Genomic DNA, 11070 nt, shown 5'->3' with positions numbered 1-11070 from the left:
AAATAGTAAAATAAAATAATATTTAAAAGTGAAAGAAAAAACAAAATGATTAAGAACCATCAGGTGTGCATTGTTCTCCATATAAATTTTGCGCGTTATGCAGTTCCAAATGCCTGGCGTCTACTTCAAAGTTTACACAATTAATGTTTTGTGATTGAAAATGAGACCGAATAACACAAATCGCGGAAACAGTATCATTACACAATCGGTTCCTTTTTTTATTTTTTATATCTGTTACTATTGAAAAAATTCGTTCGGCCTCGGCATTCGAATGGGGAAAAGAAAGAACTATTTCGATTAAAGATTCTAAATTTGGAAACATTTTTTCCCCAGAAATATCTTTAAATTCTACTATTTTTTCCACATTAGATCTATTTTTAAAGACGCTAACTCTGTTTTCTGCTCATCATCAAAACATGATGGCAAAATTCTCCATTCAAAAGCTAACTTTGTGATATCAATATGTCCTAATCGCGTAGCAATGTAGGTTAAATCTTTAATTTTAAGTCTACCTTCTTCATAAAGAGCAATCTTCGGTTCTAGAAAAGTTAATTGTTCAAATAATTTATCTTTATATGGTAAACGCTTCAGCATTTCTCGAACTGCTGTGATATAAAAATCTAAACATTTTAATTTAATTTGTTGCGCGCATTCCAAAGATAATGTTTCTAATAATGTATTACATTCGGATCCAAGATATATATTTTCAATATGTTGAATATTATTTTGATCGTCTATATTTAAAGTAGAAATATCTTTAAGAGCATTAAAATTTATGAAATTTTGAGCTATCTGGTGAATTAATTTCTGGCTAGTTGAATATAATTTATGAATTAAAATATCACGTGACTGAAATAAAGCATTAAAACTATTAAAATAATTTAATGAATATTTTAAGAATAATAAATATGCCTTAATTGAATTATCATTTAACATTGCTAAAATGGTTTCCGCAGATTTCGTTTTATCCTCTACTGTCGCTAAAATAAAATAATTTTTTAGAACTTCCCAGTTGTCGAGAAGTCGTACAACGCAATTGTGTAATACAAGCCATCTAGTACTAGATAATTTTAAAATTTTATTTCTCTCTACATTGAAAAATTCTTGAAACTCTTTTAAAATTGCACTTCTTTTTGCACTGCCCGAAATATAAGTGGCAACTCCTCTAATTAAATTTTCACAAGATGACGGCAATTTTTCACACGCTTTACTGGCTACAATCGCGGAAGAATGGCAAATGCAATTTAATGTTATTAATTCTGGTATTTCTAATTTTAAACGAGACATAAAAGAGTTATTGCGTCCTGTCATTACTGATGCATTATCACATGCCATTCCAACAATATTTTTGATAGGAATTTTTTTTTCTTTTAAAAGATTTTTAAAATTTTCAAAAATTTTACTCGCGGTGCAATCTGTCGCATCTAAAGATAATAATTCTAATAACTGCGTTACAACATTTTTATTTAAAGGTGACACATATCAAACAAGAACGCACATTACTTTGGTGTCTGAAATATCTGTGCTTTCAATTAAAATGGAAAATTTACAACTTCGTAAGTTTTGAACAATATTTTCGCGTTTTGCAATAATTTTTGTGATAATATTTGCGCACTTATGTCGAGCAAGTGAAACATCTTGTGCAATTTCAGAATCTATATAAATATCTTTTAATAACGGAATTAAATGATTCACCGTACGAAAAGCAACGTTATGCTCTGCAAAAAAAGAAGCTAATTTTATTTCTGCGCGTTTGACTTTATCCTTATGCGTTAATGTGCTTGTATTTTCAGTCGCGTTATTTTTCGGAATTAATTTCTTTCGAATTTTCCAAATGTTTAAATGTTTCAGAATGTTTAATTAAATCCGTTTTGCAGCACCTGATGGTCTTATTACATATTATACAAATTGCTTTATTTTCTACAGGATGAGGAGCCAACCATCCTTTAAAAATATTTTCATCTAGCCATGCTTTTTGAAATTTCCTAATTCTGTTTTTTAATTGCTCCTTTTCCTACGTTATCCATTTTAATATTATTATATTAATAAATATATAATAAATAATATTATTTATAATTAATCGACTTACCTAACTAACCCTTACTGCTCGCTGTCAGCTGTCACTAGGCCTGCCGCCCGCCGCCAAGACTTTAGCGCCCACTTGATAGCTAACATGATACGCCGTTGTTTCGGCCGCGCATGCGCATAAAACCCGGCCCATATCGCCACACTGGGCCCAGACGCAAATATATAAATTAAGAATATTTTTAAGAAATATTTTTATTTTTAACGGCTCTCAGTATATAATAAATAAATAAATGTGATTTATATATAATTATATATAATTTTGTATGATGTTATATATTGTCATATATTTTTTTTTAAATAGTGCATTATTGTCATATATAACCGTGTATAAGATTATATATAATTTACATATAATTTTATACAATTATATATATTTATATATGAATTATATATATTTATATATAATTATACATGGGTCATTTTTCCCGGGTCATGATTATATATAGTTATATATAATTTTGTATGATGTTATATATTGTCATATATAACCGTGTATGAGGTTATATATAATTTACATATAATTTTATTATATAATTATATACATTTATATATAAATTATATATGTTTATATATAATTATATATAATTATATATAATTATACATGAGCCATTTTTTCCCGCGACATTTAAGATTTAAATGTAAGATTAGGAGAACATTGTGATATTAATCTATTATTTCATAAATGTTTTAGTTAAGAATAAAAAAGTCATATCAAAGAACTGTCAAAAAACAGAATAAGTAGAAAATGCATCAATAATTTTTTGTTTTATTATTGTAAAATTTTATTTTTTTGTTTTATTTTGCTCTATAATATAATGGGTATACTTTATGTAACATTATGATGTTTACATTGTAAGATTAAAATGTAAGATTTGGAAAACATTGCAATATTAATTGATCATATGTGTTAGTTAAAAAGAGAGAAGATTTAAGTCATATTGAAGATATTTTTTTTTAAAGACTGTTTTATTAAATATTATAAAAATATGTTATAAAATAATATATTAAATAAAATTGAAAAAATATATTAATAAAATGGTGATGCTCTCTATTACAATTTTTATTTAATATTTTATTATTATGAAAGCTGTTACTAATAAATTTAAATATATATGTTCTATTAAAAGGCAGTAATAAACTTATCAAAGCAAGTGTATTTAATTTATAGTTTCATATGTACATTCTAAGGCCGGTATTCATAGTCCGATCTTATATTTAAGATCGTCTTAAGTCCGAGCTTGAGATGCTACGCAGCCATTTGATTGGTTGAATGGGATCTTAAGTCAACCTCCGACCAGACTTAAGACGATCTTAAATATAAGATCGGACTATGAATACCGGCCTAAATATAAACTTTTTATGTTTAGAATACATTTTTTATATTTAGAGAGATATTTATAATAAACATTATATTAACATAATAAACGTTCTATTCTATAGCAATAAAATTAATACATTTGGCATTACTTGCATACATATAAATATTATATTTACGTACGTTCTTTATAGGTTTCAAATTTTATATCAAATCAAGCGCTATGCGGTCACGTTTTAATTGTCCTAACATTCTTATTCTGTTGTTACTATAAGTACATTGCTGAATTGGAAATGGAACTTCTTCATATTCAGAATATTCGAATATATCATTTCCTTCTATACATAAATTATGTAATACACAGCAAGATATAATGAATTTTTGGACATTAATGTTACAGACCACATATCAAGTCTTGTTAATTGTCGGAATCTACATTTTAATAATCCAAACGTGTTCTCAATTTTAACTCGGGCTCTACAAAAATGATGATTAAAATTAGCCTGTACTGGTGTCAAATTCCCATTATATGGTGTCAAAAGATTTACAGCTATCGGATAGGCTGCGTCGCCAATAATGTGATAAGAATCACCCTTTGCAGACACTTTTTCTTTAACAAAAGATAAGTCATACACACGAGCATCATGCATTTTACTAGATACTCCAGTAAAACAATCTATAAATTTTTTTTTCGCGTCGCATATACCTTGTAGAGTAAGTGCAGTTTCATCATGTCTATTTACATATGAATGACGAAATTTTTTCACTGGGATTCTAATAGGAATGTATGTGCCATCTATGCATCTCACAATTCCATCAATTTCACATATATTTTTTAATTCTTGGGCCTTTTCTTCACGTTCTTGTTCTGTTGCAGGAAATCGGATTATTGTTGGAGCTAAATTCACCAACACTAAGAATATAAAGGCTCGCTATATATCAAATATAAATAGGTAATAGATAGGCTATTCGAGCCGTACGCGGATGTCGGTGCGTCGATTCCAACGAAAATTAATTTTTCGTTGGAATTAACTAATTGTGCACGGGGCACAAATTTTGCTTGGTACACCGCCAAGACTTTTTACGGAACAATCTCAATTCGAGATATTTAATTCCGAAGATCCCCTCTGTCCCCCCTAAAGAAATGTAGGCGAGAAAAATATAGATCCGAAAGTCGCTGAATCGGGAATCGAATCCGAGACCTTTCGCTTGCCGGGCAACTGCTCTCACCATCTGAGCTATTCAGACCCTTCGATTCTATACTTTTCTCTGCCTTGATAAACAATTCAACACCATTATTAGGTCCAGGTGTGTAAATAACAATATGTAAGATATGATTGCGTCGAATTTTTAAAACAAGATTAAGAATACTATAAAAACTTACCTTTAAAAAAAAGGTAAAAAAAGGCGCCTAGTATGGGCACGCCAGTAGTGAAAAATTACCCATTGCAAACCCATGTGTAGAATCGTATGAAAAATTACTCATTGCAAACCCATGTAGAATTGTAGTATAAAAAATTACCTATTGCAAACCCATGTAGAATCATATGAAAAATTATCCATTGCAAACCCATGTAGATCGTACTACAAAAGTAATGATATAAAAAAAATTGCGCGCCAAGTGAAAGTAGAAACTTTTGTACCAGTGGAAAATTTAAGTTGCAAACCTATAGAGTCGTATAATGAACCAGTGAAAAATTTAAGTTGCAAACCCATGTAGAATAGTATAAAAATTAAAAAATTATTAAAATTAATACAAATAAAAAAAAATTAAAAAATTTTAATTAAAAAAACTAGGCACTGCTAAATTAAACAATATGCTAAAATTAATTTTGAAATACTAGTTTGTTTTCCTTTGCATCATAAATATAAAGACGCCGCAAACACGATATCACGTTTTATAAGTTTGATCGCCTCGCTGAATTTATTTTCTAGATCTGTATTTCCAATACCCTTTGCAGCTTGGCACAGTTGTCGAAGCAGTTCTTCTAAGCGGCGCATGCACCTGATAATAGATCCTGAAATGTATTTTAGGATATATATAATACATTATTATACAAAGAGATAAATATAAGAATTGAGATTTATCTCTGTCTTAAAAGGCAGGATGTGCAGGGTCTTCCAATAGGGGATGTCCATAGCTTGATTATATGTTCCTGGGATTATTTTGAATAAAAAAAAGTTCAAATCAACATGGGTCCCAATTGCAAGATTATTTTTTCAAATTATAACATAATGCTATCACCTCATTCCATCAAACTACAACTTGTTATTATATGAATTAATTCAGAATGTGCTGTATTCCTTAAGCCTTAAAATAAAATTGTAATTAAATCACAAAATTATAATTTGGAATTTCTGAGTTTGAGGAACCATTGTAACATGGAACCCATTGTTGATTTGAACTTTTTTACTTAAAATAATACTTAAAATCTCAGGAGTAGTTTCCTACGATATCCCACATAGTCAAGCTATAGACACCCTATTGCGAGACATCTTATATATGCTAATATATTTACCTTCAAATATATCTGTCATTTTGCAAATTTGTAAGAACGTTGCGCCTTTGCACCAAGCGTATATAACGTCCATTAAATACGGTTTAAATCTGTCGACGTATGCATCCTCGTCTAATTCTAAGTTGGCCTCCGTCGAGACTTTCGCTATCCTTCGCGCCAGATCTTGCATCTGTCTGAGAGGACCGCTTAATTCCTCTGTGCTTTTAGGCATTTCGTTCGATTTTTCATCGCATACAAAACAACTTATCAATGCCACCATCTGCGGCACGCTTAAAGCATTGAAGAGACCATTGAAGATCATCTCTGTCATTAATAGTTCGTCGGCACCGTTCAATTCACAGGCTACGCGTCCTTTTAGTTCTATAATGTCCGCCGATGTACAATATGCCATTCTTCTTAAAACTCGTTTCCTGCATTTAAGTTCGTCCATCTGAAGTATCGACTTGACCTGCTTGAATTCTTCTTTGGCTTGCTTAAGCTGTATAGCCAATTCCTCCTTGTGCAAAAACTGTTCATATAATGCATTTACATCAGGATCCTGTAAACATTATAAAATTACAATTTGAATAAGAAAAGAATACATACAATGCGACAAATTTTGAACAATTAAGAATATCTTGCAATAAATAAAAAACTTTGAGTGTTTTATAAAAATATATATTGCAAATATACACACATAGGGTGTCTACTCTTTAGAAAAACTGCATTTTTTCAGAAATTTTTTTTTTTAATAAAAAATCCGGGAATTTTTATGGAATTTTTTCACAAGATTTAAGTAGACACATTGATATGTTATGGAATTTGTCTTGATAATACTTTACTATAAAAATGTCAAAAATTTGAAATCATGTGTACAATATTTAGACTGCGTTCCAATTTATCACTTTTGTTTCTATATATATTTCTATATATATTCTATATTTATCACTTACCTTATGCAAAGAATGTGCATACAATTTTTTTTTCTAACGCTTCAATTTTCTTGACAATATCTTTAAAAGTTTGATCCTCTATGTGCATATCTGTAATAGGATTCAGTAATGGCGGACCATCTGGGAATCTCTTCTTCACCTCTCGTATTGTTTTTAGCACACTCTTTCTATTATCAGACGGTCTGAGATACTTCAGATAATACAACCTGAGCGAACTGATTTGAGAAATTAAATTATGCAAAACAGGAACCACTTCCATTTCGCCCTCTTCACCTTCGCGACACGGAATCGGAGTGCCTTCCTTGGAATCTTTCGCTATGTGAAGTAAAACGTCGACAGTCTTATCTTTTACTGGATTCTTCGGATTTTTTTTCTTAAAGTTCACTATAATACCCCAATCGAAGGTTTCACCTGCAAAATACGCACGATAAATTAATTTTAGCAAAAATTTCGTCAAAAATGACACAAGAATGCACGTATAATAGATAAATATACACTTTTATTAATCTTCCAGGTTGTAAAAATGGCACCAAATACTCCGGTTGCGTTAAAAACGATCGAAATTCTCCGCTCAGCCGATCCAGCTGTTCACGTATATCGTGATAAGAAGAAATTTCATCGTATCTCTCGACGTTCACGGTATTGTAGGTGGTGTACAATTCCTTTACCTCTGTAAAAGAAAAAAAGATAATCAAAGGGATTAATTTTCACGATTTTTAAACTATCAGTAATGTCAGCGAATAACGACTCACTGTTATACAAAGCTGGAATGCCAGCTTGATTTTGAAATTGGAAGAAGCTTCTTTCCAACATGTATTCCGGATTGATCTCTTCCACGCGAAGAAGATTAAGAACCATGTTATAAGTCAAGTGAAACGCGGAGTTGATCGGATCTGGCTTTCTCTGAACGATAGCCTTGCCGACAACTGGACTAACTTGCTCGTCTATCATTAATATAACGATCCCTTTGTCGTCCAGGCCTCGCCTGCCCGCGCGGCCAGACATCTGGATATATTCACCGGATGTGATCCAACGGAAGTCCTTGCCGTCGAATTTACGGGGTGCCGTGAACAGGACCGTTCGCGCAGGCATATTCAAGCCCATCGCGAATGTTTCGGTGGCGAAGAGGGATTTGATCAAACCTTCGCCGAATAATATCTCGACCGTCTCCTTTAAGATCGGCAAAAGTCCACCGTGATGAATACCTATTCCACGTCGCAAGAGCGGCAGCAAGTTCGTAACTTGCGGTAACTTTTTGTCCTCGTCGTTAAGGACACCGCGTTGTGGAACACCTCGTCCACCAATTTCTTCTCTTCCAACGTGTTCAAATCCAACTTAGCCATTTGCATGGCGTAAACCTCGCAGTCCTTCTTCGAAAAACTAAAGATTATCATGGGGGCGAAGTTTCTCTCCATGATCATTTTTACCATCTTGAAGATATTCGTTTGTCCGCTGTTCGTGCCGCGTAAACCACCTTTGCGTCCTTTCGTATCACCTTTAGCAGCGTCGCCTATATTCTGCAGACAGGCCATGGCTCTGTTAAAATTTTCCTCCTTAAATTGACCAGTCTCGTCTACAACCTGTATGTAATACAATAGATTTAGTAAATTTAGTAGATGAATCTTTCATTTCTTTATCAGGCACAATTTCATAATACATTTCTTTATTTAATATACTCTAAGTCCTTTCTAAATACTTCTTTTGATGAAAGGATTATTTTGATAAAATAAATATCATATACATTATTATATAATAATAATGTATATGATATTTATATTCATTTTTTACATATGTATAAAAATAAAAAATAATTATCACTGACCAGATGAATACCATCTCCGCCAACTGGAAATATGTAATGTTGCAACGGGGTAGGTCTGTAGTCTGTGGAGATCACGTGGCAAGGCTGATTGTGTAAGTGCGTCACCCACTCGGCAAATTGTCGTGCATTCGGTATGGTAGCAGAGAGAAATACATAATGTACGTTATCCGGCAGCAATATAAGCGTCTCTTCCCACACCACGCCTCTCTCTTTATCGCGCATATAATGAATTTCGTCGAAGATCACCCAACCAACTTCGCGCATCGCCTATATACAAGATTTATACACATAAATAGATGTTATATAAATATATGATTTTCTAAAAATATTTATATATAGTAATAAATTATATATATATTATATAATAATAAATAATAATATAGTGAAAATATAATTTTCTTCTTATATTAACATTCTTATATTATATACTTTATTATATCAATTCTTAATAATATTTTGTGAATAAATATCAATTCTAAATAAGTCAAATAATTGGTCACTAATACATCTGAATTGTAATGAAATAGAATACGTCATATTTTTATAGTTTTAATAATAAGACAAACCTCTGAACCTCTGTACAGCATGTTACGCAAGATTTCTGTAGTCATAATTAATACGCTAGCTGTTGGATTTATAGTAACATCACCTGTTACAAGACCAACATCCTTGAACTCCTCATGAAACTCTCTATACTTCTGATTACTTAACGCTTTAATTGGGGTTGTATATATAACTCTCTGCTTATCCTTAAGTGAACACGCTATTGCATACCTGTACAAATCATAAGATGATAAAATGAAAAAGTCATTGGAAAAGATTGTTAAAGATGATATTTTTGAAAATGTAAAATGTAAGATGCTTACTCAGCTACGACAGTTTTACCAGCTGAAGTATGAGCGGAAACAAGAACTGACTGATTATTTTCAATGCATAAAATTGCTTCCTTTTGAAATGGATCAAGTATAAATTTATATTCCTTGGCTGGTTTACCCTGTTTATGCTCCAAAGGTATGTATTCTTGATCAGGAGGAATAGCAATTTCGTGCATACAAGATTCGACAGTCTCTATATTGTGTACTTTTATACGACATGCCATATCTTCTAGGCTGAAGAAATAATGATGTAATTTGATGTAGTTGCATGCTATAATTCTCTCATAATAATTATATATTACATGTTATTAAATAAATATTATATTAATTTTAAATTAATAATTAAATATAGCTGAACAAACTTAAAAAATGTGTATCTACATATTATACTTATTGCAGTTTTATAAAATAATAATATGCAGTAGTATCAAAAATATAAATTAACTAAAGCTATTACATATACATATAGTATTATTACTTATATAGAATATACTGCTTTAAAAATTGTATAATGGTTTATAGATAAATACACACTTTTGCAATATTAATTTACTCTTAAAATAAAAGATATAAATGGTTTTATCAACCTGAATTCATTTGATTTGTGATAAAATCTTACAAATTCTAAAAGTTTCTTTTACGCAAACATAATCAATTTTTATAAATTGCCATGATTGAATTTTACAGATGCTTAACATTCAATATATTATCTCGGATTAGTTTGTATTTAAAAAATTAAAAATTAAAAAATATTCAAACTAGTGATTCCATTTATTAACAAATTGCTCTGAATTTCAGGTATATAAGATAGGTCTTACTTAATGTCATCCAGAATAGGATCATGTCGTAATTTCTTAAGTGACTTCAAGTCATTTTCCGTGTCAAGCTGTCGCTTTATTCCTGCTTCTGGTTCGATTTTCCTGCACATTTAATTCGAATAGATGTAATCCATAGCCAAGAGATTGCTTTTCATAAAGATTAGGTTTTGCATTAAGTCTTACTTATTCGAAATTTCCGGTATCATCTCCACATCATCGCCATGTTCGTCAAAGACGTCAAATAAATCCTCGGTAAGATTCGTCATTATTTATTAAAAATTATTATTTCAATACTTTCGACTCAGAATTATACACTACAGTTTAACCTATAACAGAGAGAAGCCTGAGAGAGGCCATGCCGGCGATTTTCGTGGGACGCTTTTTACTTGGCCGTACAGTAGCGCCGTGCATCCACTTTTAGGAATTGGAACTACGTATCCACATCCACTTTTCGATACCATCGATTATTTGGTTCATGTTCGTGCTAAATACATCCACTTTCATTTCTAGAAGTAAAATCTAAAATCATTTTTTACGCATGTGTGTCCATACATCTTATATCCATAAATTATGGATAAGAAATACATTTCGCGTATATAAATAAATTTTAAAAAAGATATATATATATATATATATTTTATATGCGATATTTTACATTTTACCATATACATATATGTATACACTACGTACGCGCACGGATG

The 11070-nt window shown here is 31.0% G+C and overlaps 2 pseudogenes across 1 annotated transcript; both read right to left on the bottom strand.

Annotated features, from left to right (window-relative positions):
• Positions 1-971: 971 nt before the first annotated feature.
• Positions 972-2221, bottom strand: LOC145948446 (uncharacterized; annotated as a pseudogene).
• A 2011-nt stretch (positions 2222-4232) lies between these two features.
• Positions 4233-10844, bottom strand: LOC145948244 (exosome RNA helicase MTR4-like; annotated as a pseudogene). The gene is made up of 10 exons (XR_014427304.1): positions 10553-10844; positions 10370-10471; positions 9543-9785; positions 9243-9450; positions 8677-8943; positions 7607-8434; positions 7321-7524; positions 6855-7265; positions 5923-6460; positions 4233-5421 (listed from the first exon to the last, which is right to left on the bottom strand). The product of XR_014427304.1 is annotated as an exosome RNA helicase MTR4-like (transcript).
• Between the last annotated feature and the right edge of the window lie 226 nt (positions 10845-11070).

Source organism: Prenolepis imparis, unplaced genomic scaffold (genome assembly GCF_030444845.1).
Source record: "Prenolepis imparis isolate NDT839.2.m4 unplaced genomic scaffold, iyPreImpa1.0 SCAF_2, whole genome shotgun sequence".
Lineage (NCBI taxonomy): Eukaryota > Metazoa > Arthropoda > Insecta > Hymenoptera > Formicidae > Prenolepis > Prenolepis imparis.
This window is presented reverse-complemented; position numbering and strand designations above follow the sequence as displayed.